The sequence below is a fragment of the Styela clava genome, chromosome 7 (assembly GCF_964204865.1).
Source record: "Styela clava chromosome 7, kaStyClav1.hap1.2, whole genome shotgun sequence".
NCBI classification, from domain to species: Eukaryota; Metazoa; Chordata; class Ascidiacea; order Stolidobranchia; family Styelidae; genus Styela; species Styela clava.
The window spans coordinates 6,276,896-6,289,897 of NC_135256.1; the positions used below are offsets into that span (position 1 = coordinate 6,276,896).

The following is a 13,002-nucleotide window of genomic DNA, read 5'->3' on the forward strand; positions in this document are numbered from 1 at the left end:
CATGGATTTAGCCTATTTTATCACAGCTATTTCTAGACTAATTTTTCATTATAACTATTAAAACTACAACTCCTTAAGAGATAAATGATGATTGACTTATTTGATTCATACTTAAATTTCCGAAACACAACTAAAAACTAACGAATAGCAATCGAAATCGCAAAATGAGGTATTGTTCACAACCACGACTGAAAATATGTCTGAGTGTCTTAATAGGTGCGAAAAGGCATAACGTTACGTCACTTTTTCGCATCTTGCTGATTGGCTTATGTTACGAAATAAAAAAAAGAAGGCGATTTTTGGAAAACGGCCCTTGGAAAAATATTTCGCCCTTTTTCGTGTTATTGCGGGCCAGATGAAAGGGCGCCGTAGTTTGGTGATCCCCTGGTGTAATTGAAAGTGTAATTGAGCCAAAATTTTAGCAAATTACATTTACAATTACACAGACTGAAAATACCTCAATTACATTAAATTTACATGAAAAACTGTAATTTTTACATCTAATACAATTGATCTAACTTTGGTCTGAACAGCTTACCCCCATCTTTATACTTCCTAGTTGAGAAACCAGACTGAAAACATGATGGATATAACACAACTTCAAGAATCTATACCAAATAGATCGCTTCCAGCAATGAGGCTGGGCGTTTTCGAATACCCGTTGATTTCAGAATCTAATCAAATATCGTAATTGTATGTGACTTGTTTTATTGCAATGAGTCCTCTCGAGACATGAATAACTAAAAACATAGAATCCATCACTCAAGCAGTTTACTGCGCGTTCACACAATAAAAAACATGTTTTACCAATAAATCAGTAGAAAGAAAAGAGTCATATGTCAGAATTACATTGAAAAAATATGACTTCATTAGAGATATAGGTATTCACCTCGACGTTTGGATTACAAAAAAACTATTGCGGCGATTCTAAATTTTCGTCTGACGCGATTCGAGTAATTTACTATTCGATTCGAAATGTTCAGCCTTACCCACCAGTCAGATTAAGTAACCGCGATTCTCAAATTTACACTCAGCACGCGTTCTTTTTGCGTGTTTATTTACCCAATTGCACTACGACATAGGCGGTCGATGCTGTATTGAGTTTGAACCTGACATTAGAAATCAATTTCAGTATGCGCACCAAGATGTCGCATAAACTGAACCCTAACCTGATACACAACCTGAGTTCAGGTTGTGCGCCATTTTGGTGCGCATACTTCAGGAGGTCCGAAAATTGACATTCGTAATTTATTCGATATAACATCTGTGAATCGTATTTACAAAAAAGGTTACTATATTCAATTATGATGACATAATAAAAGAATAGGATTTACATTTTATCCCGGGGAGAAGAAAGCCGATAAGACGGCTTAATCATATGGCGAACCAAGGCCTCTCGTCCGGTTACCACACCATGTCGGGTATGGAATTAGTTAGCCAATTATTTGTTTTTTGAAGCATGGACTTACCAGATATATCGCAAATCATTTTTTCAGTGGTGCTGCCCGTGCTTTTAACTCGTCATTTTGAAATCTGCATTACGGGAAATATCTGAACAGAGTTGCCGGACCTTTGATCTATGGATTTGTTTATATTACACAAAAAAATTACATTCGTTAGATATCGTGTTTCACCAAAAATAAGACCTAACCCTAAAATAAACCTAGCATGAAATTTAGATATGATTTTAATTTAGCCCTCCACATAAAATAAGACCCAGCCAATGGCGCGAAATTATTTTTGGCCCCGTCGATATAGCATGAGATACCTCTTACACGTTTTAAATGACTAATAATCTATGTTTATCAGTTATTTAAAAAACATATATTAACAAGTAAATGATATCGGCTTCCATATTTTATATTTTTTAAAATCCCGTAATTCTTTACTTTGTAATTTTGTTCTTGATAAATGAAAATAAAAGACATCGCCTTAAAAGAACCCCTAAGGTCATTTTTCGAGAGAAAAATGAAATAAGAGACCCTATCTATTTTCGGGGAAACACGGTATTAGATATAATTTCTGTGAATCGTATCTGCAATGAAGGTTTAGTGATGACGATGACATAATTGCCTCATAATGAAGTTGTATGGAATGATAAGTTGTTCTATTTCTCAACGATTTCCTTTTCCGTAACATAAACCGATAAGTAACATAATATAGAGTCTAGACGTTGTCGTATATGACAGGTAAACATTTGTTGTTGCATGGTTGTGATAACGGTATATTTTTCACTTATATATACAGATTTATAAAGTCATTACAGCTATAGTTAACTATAGCGGTGGGCGTAGATCAGGGTCGTCCAACCCGTGGCCCGCGGGCAACATGTGGCCCCGATGAGGAGTTTCGAGTGGCCCGCGTTGTATGTTCGGAATTAAATAAAAAAAAAATTTGAGTAAACTGCTATTTTTCGAGTGATGTAGTTAATATGAAGATTTGATATAAACAATTTGTTCATTTTCCTGATATGCGCTCTGCCGTAAATATATACTACTAGGCTCTGCTAGCCCTTTCAAAACAAGCCATGAGTGCCACACCAACTGGAAGATATCGATAGCTCACACACTTGGGCAGAATGGCAGTTTTAAAGACCTCATAATTTGGCAGCACGTACTCGTACAAGCAAGTTGTTTTCACAGATGAACTATGTCAAATCCCCTGTGAGATCACTAATTTCTGACAGTCATATGGAGTATTCGCTTCGCATTGGTACATCGTCCATTTCAGCGAATATTGACAAACTTAGAGAAAAACAGTGCCAAACTTCACACTAAAATATCTACGTGTAAAAAAAACTTTGTTGACTTTACTGTATCTTCGTTTTTTTATTGTTCTTCTTATTGAGAAAGTTTGGTGCGAGGGTTTTGTTTGTTTTTTTCCTTAACTTTCAGTCCGTGTAGCAAAACTAGAACATAATTATAATGTTAAGTGGCCCGCGCAATTAATAGTAAACTAAATGTGGCCCGTCGGCCAAAAAGGTTGGCCGACCCTGGCGTAGATACTTGAATTGTTCGCTATATCTATAGCGGGTTTGGCTTTTAGAGCAGATGCACACGACTGTCAGTCAGTTTACTTGTACTTTCACAACTTTCGCGTGTTTCTATGCTTAGTGAATAACGCATAGCAACAAGTGAAGTTTGTTAAAATATGGCGCTATGCAACATAAAGCAGGGGCGTGCAACATTTGATACAGGAGGGCCAGATACAAATAACTGGTTAAAACCGAGGGCTGCACCTTCATTTAATAGGATTTCTGTTAGTTGTATGCACACAAATTTTAATTAATTAATAATCTTGTGCCATGCGTTGTTCGCTTTTCACAAACTAGCTGTTGAAGCATTGTAACATCATAGACATAGATAATAAATTGGAGTCCGATGTAGGCTCTGCAACGGAAAGGAATAGGAATTACTCGCACTTAGCAGATCAAACTAAAAAAATATTACTCGTTTCGCGCCACACACCATTCGAAATTGGCACATCTCTGAGGGCCGCACAGTCATTTCCTGGGGGTCGCATTTGGCCCGCGGGTCGCAGATTACACACCCCTGGGTCATAAAGTATAAGGTGCTTTTACCAATTTAAGACTTCTGCGCTTGACAAACTGAATCCAACTTTCAATATGCCTATAGTATTCTACTGGTGAAATTTCTAAAAATAGCTACGATTAGAAAAACAATGCCATAATCGCAGGATCTGCTAAAGTATCCGTCATACATTGCTATACGCACTGCAGTTCACCGTAGAAAAAGTTGAAACACAGTGTCGTGCTGTGACAATGTTCTTCTTACGATATGGCAATCACACAGAATTTTTGTTTGCGTAATATATTTATCACCACTGAAACGCATCGGTGCCAAATTAAATTAAATACCGTATTTCTTTGTATTGACGAAGAAGTCGTTAACTTTTTATTGAGAAATCTGATTAAATCATTCCTTTGATAATATGTTGGTGTGTTGTTCTGGTATAAATTTGTGATTTTCCGTATTTCATATGTTCATACTTCAGGTTCAAATGTGCAATTTTTTTACCCAGTTTTGGCCGTTAATTGTGTTCTAATATAATCCTCAATTTGAAAAAGGTTTTCCACGCAAAAACAAAATTTAGAAAAACAACTCCGGTAAAAGAGAATTTGGAAGTGAACGAAACTTTCATCCATGTGCATTCGGCTTTGCCATTGCTGTTGGAGCAGATAACGATGAGTGAGATATAATAGTATTGACTGTTTGTAAATTTCGAAACAGTTGTGAAATATATATGGTGATTCATGGTCATTTTCTACATATTACGGTACTAAAGAATAAGAAAATTATCATGAATATTGTTCAGCTCTGGCGGCTTTACAGAGCAGCATGAACGTTAATTAAAAGGTGGAATCGGCACAAACACTATTCTTGTCAAAGACACAGCTACAATTATTGGAAGCTTGATTTTCGTCCTTGTTATACTTCGAAAATATGGACAGAAATTTGCTCTGATTATTGGAGTAATACTCAATATTTTACTCACTTTGGCAAATTTTTATCTAGGTAGGTTTTAGGGGTTGATCAAATTACCAATGGATCATACCAATGTCAGGTATGATGCACCAGCATTCGCCATTTAGGTTGGTCATATTTAATATACAGTATCTTGTACCCTATCAGTTATCATCTATAATCAGCGGTCATTTCACAAACACCACGCGGTAAAAAGCGATTTGTTAGAATGAAATTTGTCCAAGTATTGAAGAATAACAAAGTCATTCTTAACTTTGACAGCTTTGATAAGTTGATACAAAAATTTGAAGGTTCTTGTTGGAAAATACTTAGTTATAGTTAAGTTATGATTCGAAGGTTACGCCTTTATCATAACTCCGCCTTCTGTATATATATGTATGCAGCTTAAATTAAAGATTGCTCGATTTTAACGAATTAAACGAATTCACGAATTTAATGAAATAAATGCTGGTGTTGTCAAATTCTCGACCATTTCAATGGATTCAATGTTTTAGCTGATATGTACGATGCTTTCTTTGAATATAAATCAACTCATTAAATGTCTTTTACCGGAACTCGAACAATTTTTGCTTGCAGCCTGCGTATAAATCGAGAATTTAGGTCGCGCTAAGTTGTTCGCCGGTAAATTTTTCTTAAACCTTATTTATCTTTATCTCAATAATATTGAATAATGATTAGTATATTATATGAAGTATGTCGTTTTGTTCAGTTTGGTACACAATGTATTCTACGGCATTTTTTGCTGGCATAGGAATGTCCTGTGCTTGGGTGGGAGTTTCCGTGATAATTCAGAGTATTGCATCCAATGCTGATATGAATCAAGACGTCGATTCTTTTTCACAGAAGTACTTTGGGATGTTTCTAGCGATATTGTCGATGGCACAAGTAGGTTATGTCAAAACATTTATGCCCAGATTTACAAGGGTAGAAAACAACCGATACTTCAATACTATATTTGTATACTAAATATACTTACCAATCAAATTACGACTTTGGTACAGAGGTTTGTCTTTGGAATGGATTTCAAAGGTTAGGTTTAACGACAGACTTTAAGATGATTATCAATATTACTATTAAAACTTATTAGAAATTTTTATAATCAAAATTCTGATCAGTTAAAAGATTCCATCCTACTAGGCAAATAAAACAGAGAAACTCCGTTTTCTTTATTTGACACTTGACCTTCTGATTGTGTATGATTGTATAAAGAGCTTTCAGTAATCTAGGACAGGGCTACTCAACTATTTTCACCAAAGGTCTGTTTACGAAACTTCAAAATTACTGCGGTTCGGACATTACAGAAAATTTATTTCATTAAACAAACGAAACGTCAGATATCATATTACATTTAATACAAGAGCAATGAATGGCTCGCAAACATGAACACAAATATCGCACATTGGTATCAGTACGACAAACTGTATAGCTGTGTATTTACATTGTAACAAAATCATCTGAAACTATAAAACGATGCTTATGCTGCCAAAATAAACAAGCAGACGCGGTCCAAATTTCATGTTCGAAAGGTCCGGATTCGGACTGCGGTCCGCCAGTTGAGTAGCCCTGATCTAGAACACTTTGCTCAAAGGTATGTTCTTTTTTATACCAGGTATTCACCAATGTTTTAACGCAAATGATACTTGACTGGAATAACATTGCACGATACATTGGAAACTTTGTTGAGTTTGGCTCAAACGACAGCAGTAGGCTACTTTTCCATCGTATAATATAACGTCTGACCTGTTCACATGTCCGGTGAGTTGTCTCAATTTTTTAGGCGTTTCGATGGAATTAACCATGTTCTCCGATTGCACGAATGTATTATAATCGTGTAATAAGCCTTGTCGATTGTCTCAAATTCCCATTGAAATTTATTTTTTTGTTGCGTTTGCTGTTGACGTTTTTTCCTTTGTCGTGTTGTTGTCTTCATCTAGGCAAATATATATTTCAATGCTTTTTTAGTAATTGCGTGTTTTTACATTATTTTTATAATGTATTGTAAATGGTACAACCGGTATGTGTACCAGGTGAGGGTTAAGCCATAAGTTTATTCCGATTTTCCTTATTTTAGTTCTATTATATGTATATGAGTTCGAGGACTGTCTGTGTTAGGCAATTGAGTATACCCCCTGCCCATAGGTTTCAGTCTTTTTACACAACTTGATGTAAAGTGGGCGAACAAAATTAGTTACTTCAATATTGGCACACACACTTCTGAAGCGCCTTGTAAATTTTAGTTCTTATTGCAAACAACAGTGTAACAACTCGCACAACCTTGTTCAACACGTTACTAGATGGTCGGTCGGTTCAGGGTAGCTATTGATAATTTCCCATATTAACACCTGAACGGGGGCATTGATTAAAACAATTTACTAGATCGAGTACTCATTTCGTACGACGTCTGGCAAAATTTCCGTGCTGATATCGGATCAAATATTGCTACGGGTTCTACTTGTTGTCTATGTTTTAATGCATATTGTTGGAGCTGCCATTCATTACTTTTTTATCAAAGGCACAAGTTCTGCGACCGAACAAGGTACTTTAAGTTAATCATGACATAGACAGAGTTGCTAAATGAGGTATATTGTTCAAATAACATTTGTGTTTTGTTGCTTTGTCTAAACTGATTGTCGTCGAATTTTTACTTTAGGAGAGGAAAGTCGCAAAACTGCAGCATTTGACTGTAGCACTAGATTTAATGATTTCGAAAACGAGTCGAAAAATGAGTCTGTAAATATATACAGTTTTAATAGTTGTTTTTAATATTTATGTATTTAAAATTTTCCCGAAAAAAAAATCTCAAAAAAATTCATCTATATTTATATATATATATTAAAACTGATGTAAATCAAAATCTGGTTGTAAATGAATTATACGGCAGCGCTGATTTCGTTTTGTTTTACAGTAACGAATAATCCATCGATGTCAAAGCCATTGCTAACAGATGAAAGTATCAATTTATTGTCCGGTATCAAAAAAAGATACAAATATGCAATGTCTTTGCAAGAACTTTTGACTGGGCCTGTGAAGTTGCTATACGGTATAACAGTAGCGTATATTTGGACGGAACACAACAGGGCATTTGTGTTTTGCGTTGTTGGAGTCGACAAGGTTTGTGATATATTTTTCTTCAGATTTTTTGAAATGAAACGCCGTTCCGCATGAAAATATGCAGAACAATGAACTAATAAAACATTACGACAAAACGTATATATATATATATATAATATAAAAATTGAAATGATTATCAATTATTTGTAAGACGCAACAACTTGTTATCGAACGCAACCAAATTTTAAACAAAAACTGTTTTACATAACTTTTTGAACATCAATGTGTGCCAACTGTGCTATTGAAATCAGGAAAAAATTTGTCTATATTAAATTTGTCTAAAATAAAACAATTTTTGATGTAAACATATTTAATGCAAAGTGGTCCCAAATCCTACAAATTTTGTAGTGACTGAGTAAATAATATTTTATGCATCAATTTCAGGTTGAAATATGTACAGCTATTGTCGATTTAATGTCCCTTGCAACATCTCTAGTTATTTCAAAAAATTAGAAGAATATAGGATTACCAGTTATATTTACCGTTGGATTGGTTCACAATTTGATCAACTATATATACATGTTCGTTGTTATGGAGACCAACAGTTTCTACTGAATTCGTTTCATACATTTTGTCGGTTACTTTTGTAATTACACACGGAACATCAGACGTAACATCTCATTCTTTAAGTACAACTTCATATTTATGCTACTGACCGGACGAATTCATAACCAAGTGCAGTTTAAAGTATTTTGTGGCGTCTAGAGCTGCCGTAAAACCATGGCGGGGTTTCCAAACCACGGCCGCTGAGACCAAACTCACGGCGAATGACTTTTTAGCTGCCACAAACCAATAGCGAGCTGCCGTGGTTACGGCAGCAAATCGAACACCACCAATTTTGCTGCCGTATTCACAGCAGGTCGGCTGTGATAGCAGGGCTGCCGCTGATGGGGATAAATATTTGGTGAGTTGGATCGTTTTTCTTATGGATACAGTTTAGATGGATTTGGGGTCAGGGTTTAAGTAGATATAATTCCGCATGATAAATTAAAATATGGTACATGAATTTGTAAACATACCGGTAATAGCGCCATAAAACCATGGCAGGAAACGGCGTGGTACGTTCGTGGCAGGAGCTGCCATGAAGTGGTAAGAACTGCGCCTCTTTAAAACCCTTATTATGAAAATTAACAATCGACCAATGAGTTAGTTGCGAATGAGTTCTTCACAGCTAAAATTTGGCAAATCGATCCATATTTGTTTCTTGATGTTCAACAAACGGTGCAAATTTAACGATTCATTCATTTATTTTTAGTGGTAACGGCAGCTCATGCACCAGATAAGGACACTGGATTTACCTTGCAATTAATATTGCAATCACTGGGAGTAAATATCTATACTGCCTGGAGTATTCCGCTTTGTGTCAGTGTGAAAATATACATCAATATATTCTTGACCATAATCGCTACTTTATGCTGGTTGATCGCAAAGGTTCTTCTAAACAAAGATGAAAAGACATCAACGAATTACAGTAAAATCACGAAATACGAAGAAATAAATTCTACAACGGGAATATCAAGGCTATTACAGAATACTACTATTTCCTTCCACAAAAAATAAGCTATGGCGGATTCGATTTATTTTTCCAATGTTTGCAAAGAACTGTCTGTAACTCTGATGCCAACGATGCTGGAGTGGTCGGTTTGGTGCATGATGTTGCTAAACAAGAAGTGAGATTGTGTTTGAATGTTCTGGTCGACATTGCATCTGAAGACATTCTTATCAATATATCCAATATCTGAAATGAATAATTACTTATGCAATACAATTATTTATGCACAAAATAAAATACTATAGCATATATTATTGGTAAATGAATGTGATGTCACCGTATATTGCTAATTTGTAGATTGTCTCTGACTTGCAAGTCACCCGTTCACCCTTCAGTTTCAATGCCCACGTGAATGAAGATGCGTTAAAAATCTCTATATGTTTTTATTCGTAAATTTCCACAATACACAGAATACAAATCTTAAAACATTTATCCAGACTAGCTTAGAATGGTTTACATCGTCCTATATCGAAAGATATCGGAGTCGTATTTATACGTCGATCATACATCTAATTAAATGCTGTAAACGTGAGCTCGTGATTCACGTTATAAACAGAAACTCCTATTATCTCAATAAAGGTAATTATGTACATCGTACGGATGGGAATTTAGATATAATTATTTCAATCAGTGCCAAAGATCTTAAGAATATAAATTTTAGTTTGATAATGACTGGGTGGAACATGTTATGTTCTTAAAACTGGTGTAATTTGATTCCTACGAAAGTCTTTGTTCGAATTTTGGGAAAAACTAACTTTGTTTTGATGATTTCAACATGAAATGGGGTACATTTGGGGAATAGTAGCTATAATACTACAATCACCAAAAAACAGAAGATTTAATTGGAGCCCTGTGTTTTAGTTCATAAGTTGACACGGTTCATAGATTCCCATGTTTAATTTAATACCCTGTAAAATCGGACTCGCTTCGTGATTTCACATTTTCCATCTTTTCTGTGACATAACGAAGGGACTTAAATTTATTACTTACACGCTGTCAGTACTGTTAAATTCTTCATCTTTTTGAAGTGAAAATCATCATATGATAGCAACTCACAATAGGAAAAAACATTTGTGTGGTTCACTAAATCAACTGATAGCTCAAAATCAGCATATTGTAAGCTGCACATTTTCTAAATTAAATTTCAATTTTGGTAGTTCAATTTAGCGAAATTGTTGTTTGTTTCTGGCATTTTTAATAATTGGGATCTGGCAACTCTGTTTTCCTCGCCAAGCGGCAGAAGACGCTTGCTGCGCTCTACGGATTGGGCAGAATTCCATGCGACTGTAGACTTTATTGTTGTTCAGTTATCTTACTCCGGGGTAGTCTTATGTCATACATTACGAAATGATTGCCAGGTGTCATTTTTATGCTTATTAACTGGTTTACATGTCCAAAGCTATCATTTTTAATTACAAGAGAGCTATGCTCAAATATATGGACACGTTTACCGATTCCAAGAAAAGCACCAACATTTAAAGACATCAGTTGTAACAGTGTTGTGTCCCTGACACTGACTAATGAACTATACAAGAATCCAACTTGATAGAAACGTCAGTTTAATGAAAACAAACAATAACACCTCTTAGCAAGCAAACTTAGAACAGCGTACCAACTACCAATACCACACGAGGTTCTACAAGAATGATGCAATAGGAAACACTCAACGCCAACTAGTGGAAACATAAAATACATGAAAAGTCGATACACAACAAACAGTGAATGCAAGCCCCGCTTTTACGAGACAGTTACGAGTTAGTTCAGTGTCACCGAGCTGTGTTACGGTACCGGAACTGCCCTATCTTCAGAAATTCCTGTCTTGTGACAGCGTGAATTGAAATTGCAAGATGGTCCGACTCACAACTGTAGTAACACCAACGATCCGAGTCACTACTGTAACATAACACCAAGTACGGCACTCACGGTGTACCCAAGTGTTTACCGGACCATATGTAAGGTATACGACTGAGAAATGGTATACGAAGGGTGTACAGCCAAAGTCAGAGAATATAAATCCCATCATAATATGTATCAAGCAAGAGAGCAATGCTAAAATATATGGACACGCAGAACAATCCCCCAAAAATCATTTGCGGTGACTTACCAGTACCTGTATCGGGGTACCGTGACGGTACAGGGACTGCCATAGATATTTTTGGTCCTGTGACAATGATCCATTCTTCTTGATTATATTGAAACATCAATTGAAATATATCGTGATATGAGTCAATTATGTACCCTATTATCGGATCAGGTACCGAACCACAGTCGAATATTTCACATAAAAACGTTACCAAATAACATGTGTCAACTTAACACCACCCGAATCGGGGTACAAATTTTGGTACAGTGACTGTCATAGCCGTTTAGGGCTGATGGACAATTCGACTACAAGGACAACTCACCAGGCCTACCTGTAGTCGAGTTGTCTCTAGTGTGTAGTCGAGTTGTCTGCCTCCCATTTCACATGTCCCGTGGCAATGATCTATTCTTTTCCATTCGATTGCAACATGAATTGAAATACTAATTAATCCGTTTCATTCCCTTCTCCATTATTATAACAAAATTTGAAAAACAAGCCCCGCTTTTACGAGACAGCTACGAGTTAGTTCAGTGTCACCGAGCTGTGTTACGGTACCAGAACTGCTCTATATTTAGAAGTTCCTGTCTTGCGACAGCGTGAATTGAAAATGCAAGATGGTCCGACTCACAACTGTAGTAACATCAACGATCCAAGCCACTACTGTATTATAACACCAAGTACGGCACTATTCGCCATTCCTCAAATCTTAGCAAAGCAAAGACTCCGTCACTCCGTTACGAACCACCGACGTCTGATGGCACGTGATCAAAAGAACATGAAGAGGAGTGCCAGCATATGCGTCCGCAGAACGTTCAGTGACGCCATAGCAAACAAAAACAAACCTCACAGAGCTAACAGAAATATTTGAAATAAATAAAAGTAATAGACTTCTGGAGAAAAATTTCATCTTTAACCACCAAAAATTTTAAAGCAATTGGTCCAGTAATCAAAGAGAAAAGCGACTTTTTAGATTTTCCACTAGGTGTCCAAAAAGTGTCAATCAAAGAACAATCAAACGATCGTCATGTCCACTACGTGTCCATTAACTAATTGAAGACAACAATGCAAACGCGGCGCACATAAAATATACAAGTCATTTACGGAAAAAACCGACTTGAGCACACTGTTGCATCACAAATTATATAGAATAGATAATGCAGGAACTTGTCGGGGTTGATGATGTCGGCTGCCATGCACGTCGCTTGATTCGCGTTGAATATTATTCTCATTGACGCTAGGGCAGTCAGTCAAATTTAGACCATTTACAACTTGCAGACAGTAACCCATAGCGAACGATTTTTTAAGTCTCTTTGCGGGCGTTATTGCTGGAGAGAGATATTTTAATTAACTATCGTCTGCCAGGTATTTCAATCTGTTTTCATGCCTTTTTCTGTGAAGCTGGAAGAGGCAGTATTTATGACATCAATATTTGACAGCACTTACTTGTACGAGCAAGTTTTTTTCTCGGATGAACCATGTCAAATCCCTTGTGAGATCACTAATTTCTGACAGTCTTATGGAAAATTCGCTTCGCATTGCTATATTGTCCATTGCACCGAATATTTACAAACTTGTTGGATAAAAGCAGTGCCATACTTCCCATTGAAATTATTATGTGTGATAAAAACTTTTGACTTTACTGTATCTTCGTATTTTCATTGTTCTTATAATTTTGGTGTGAGGGTTTCGTTTGTTTTTTATAAACCTGTAGTCGGTGTAGTGAAAACTATAACATAACTACCATGTCACGT

The 13,002-nt window shown here is 36.1% G+C and overlaps 1 long non-coding RNA gene across 2 annotated transcripts; it reads right to left on the reverse strand.

Annotated features, from left to right (window-relative positions):
• Positions 1-8,878: 8,878 nt before the first annotated feature.
• LOC144425029 (uncharacterized) lies at positions 8,879-11,962 on the reverse strand. 2 transcript variants are annotated; one of them, XR_013477201.1, is made up of 2 exons: positions 11,583-11,962; positions 8,879-9,354 (listed from the first exon to the last, which is right to left on the reverse strand). It is a non-coding gene; the product is annotated as an uncharacterized LOC144425029 (long non-coding RNA). The 2 variants fall into 2 exon arrangements; XR_013477202.1 differs by lacking the exon at positions 11,583-11,962 and adding an exon at positions 10,159-10,293.
• Between the last annotated feature and the right edge of the window lie 1,040 nt (positions 11,963-13,002).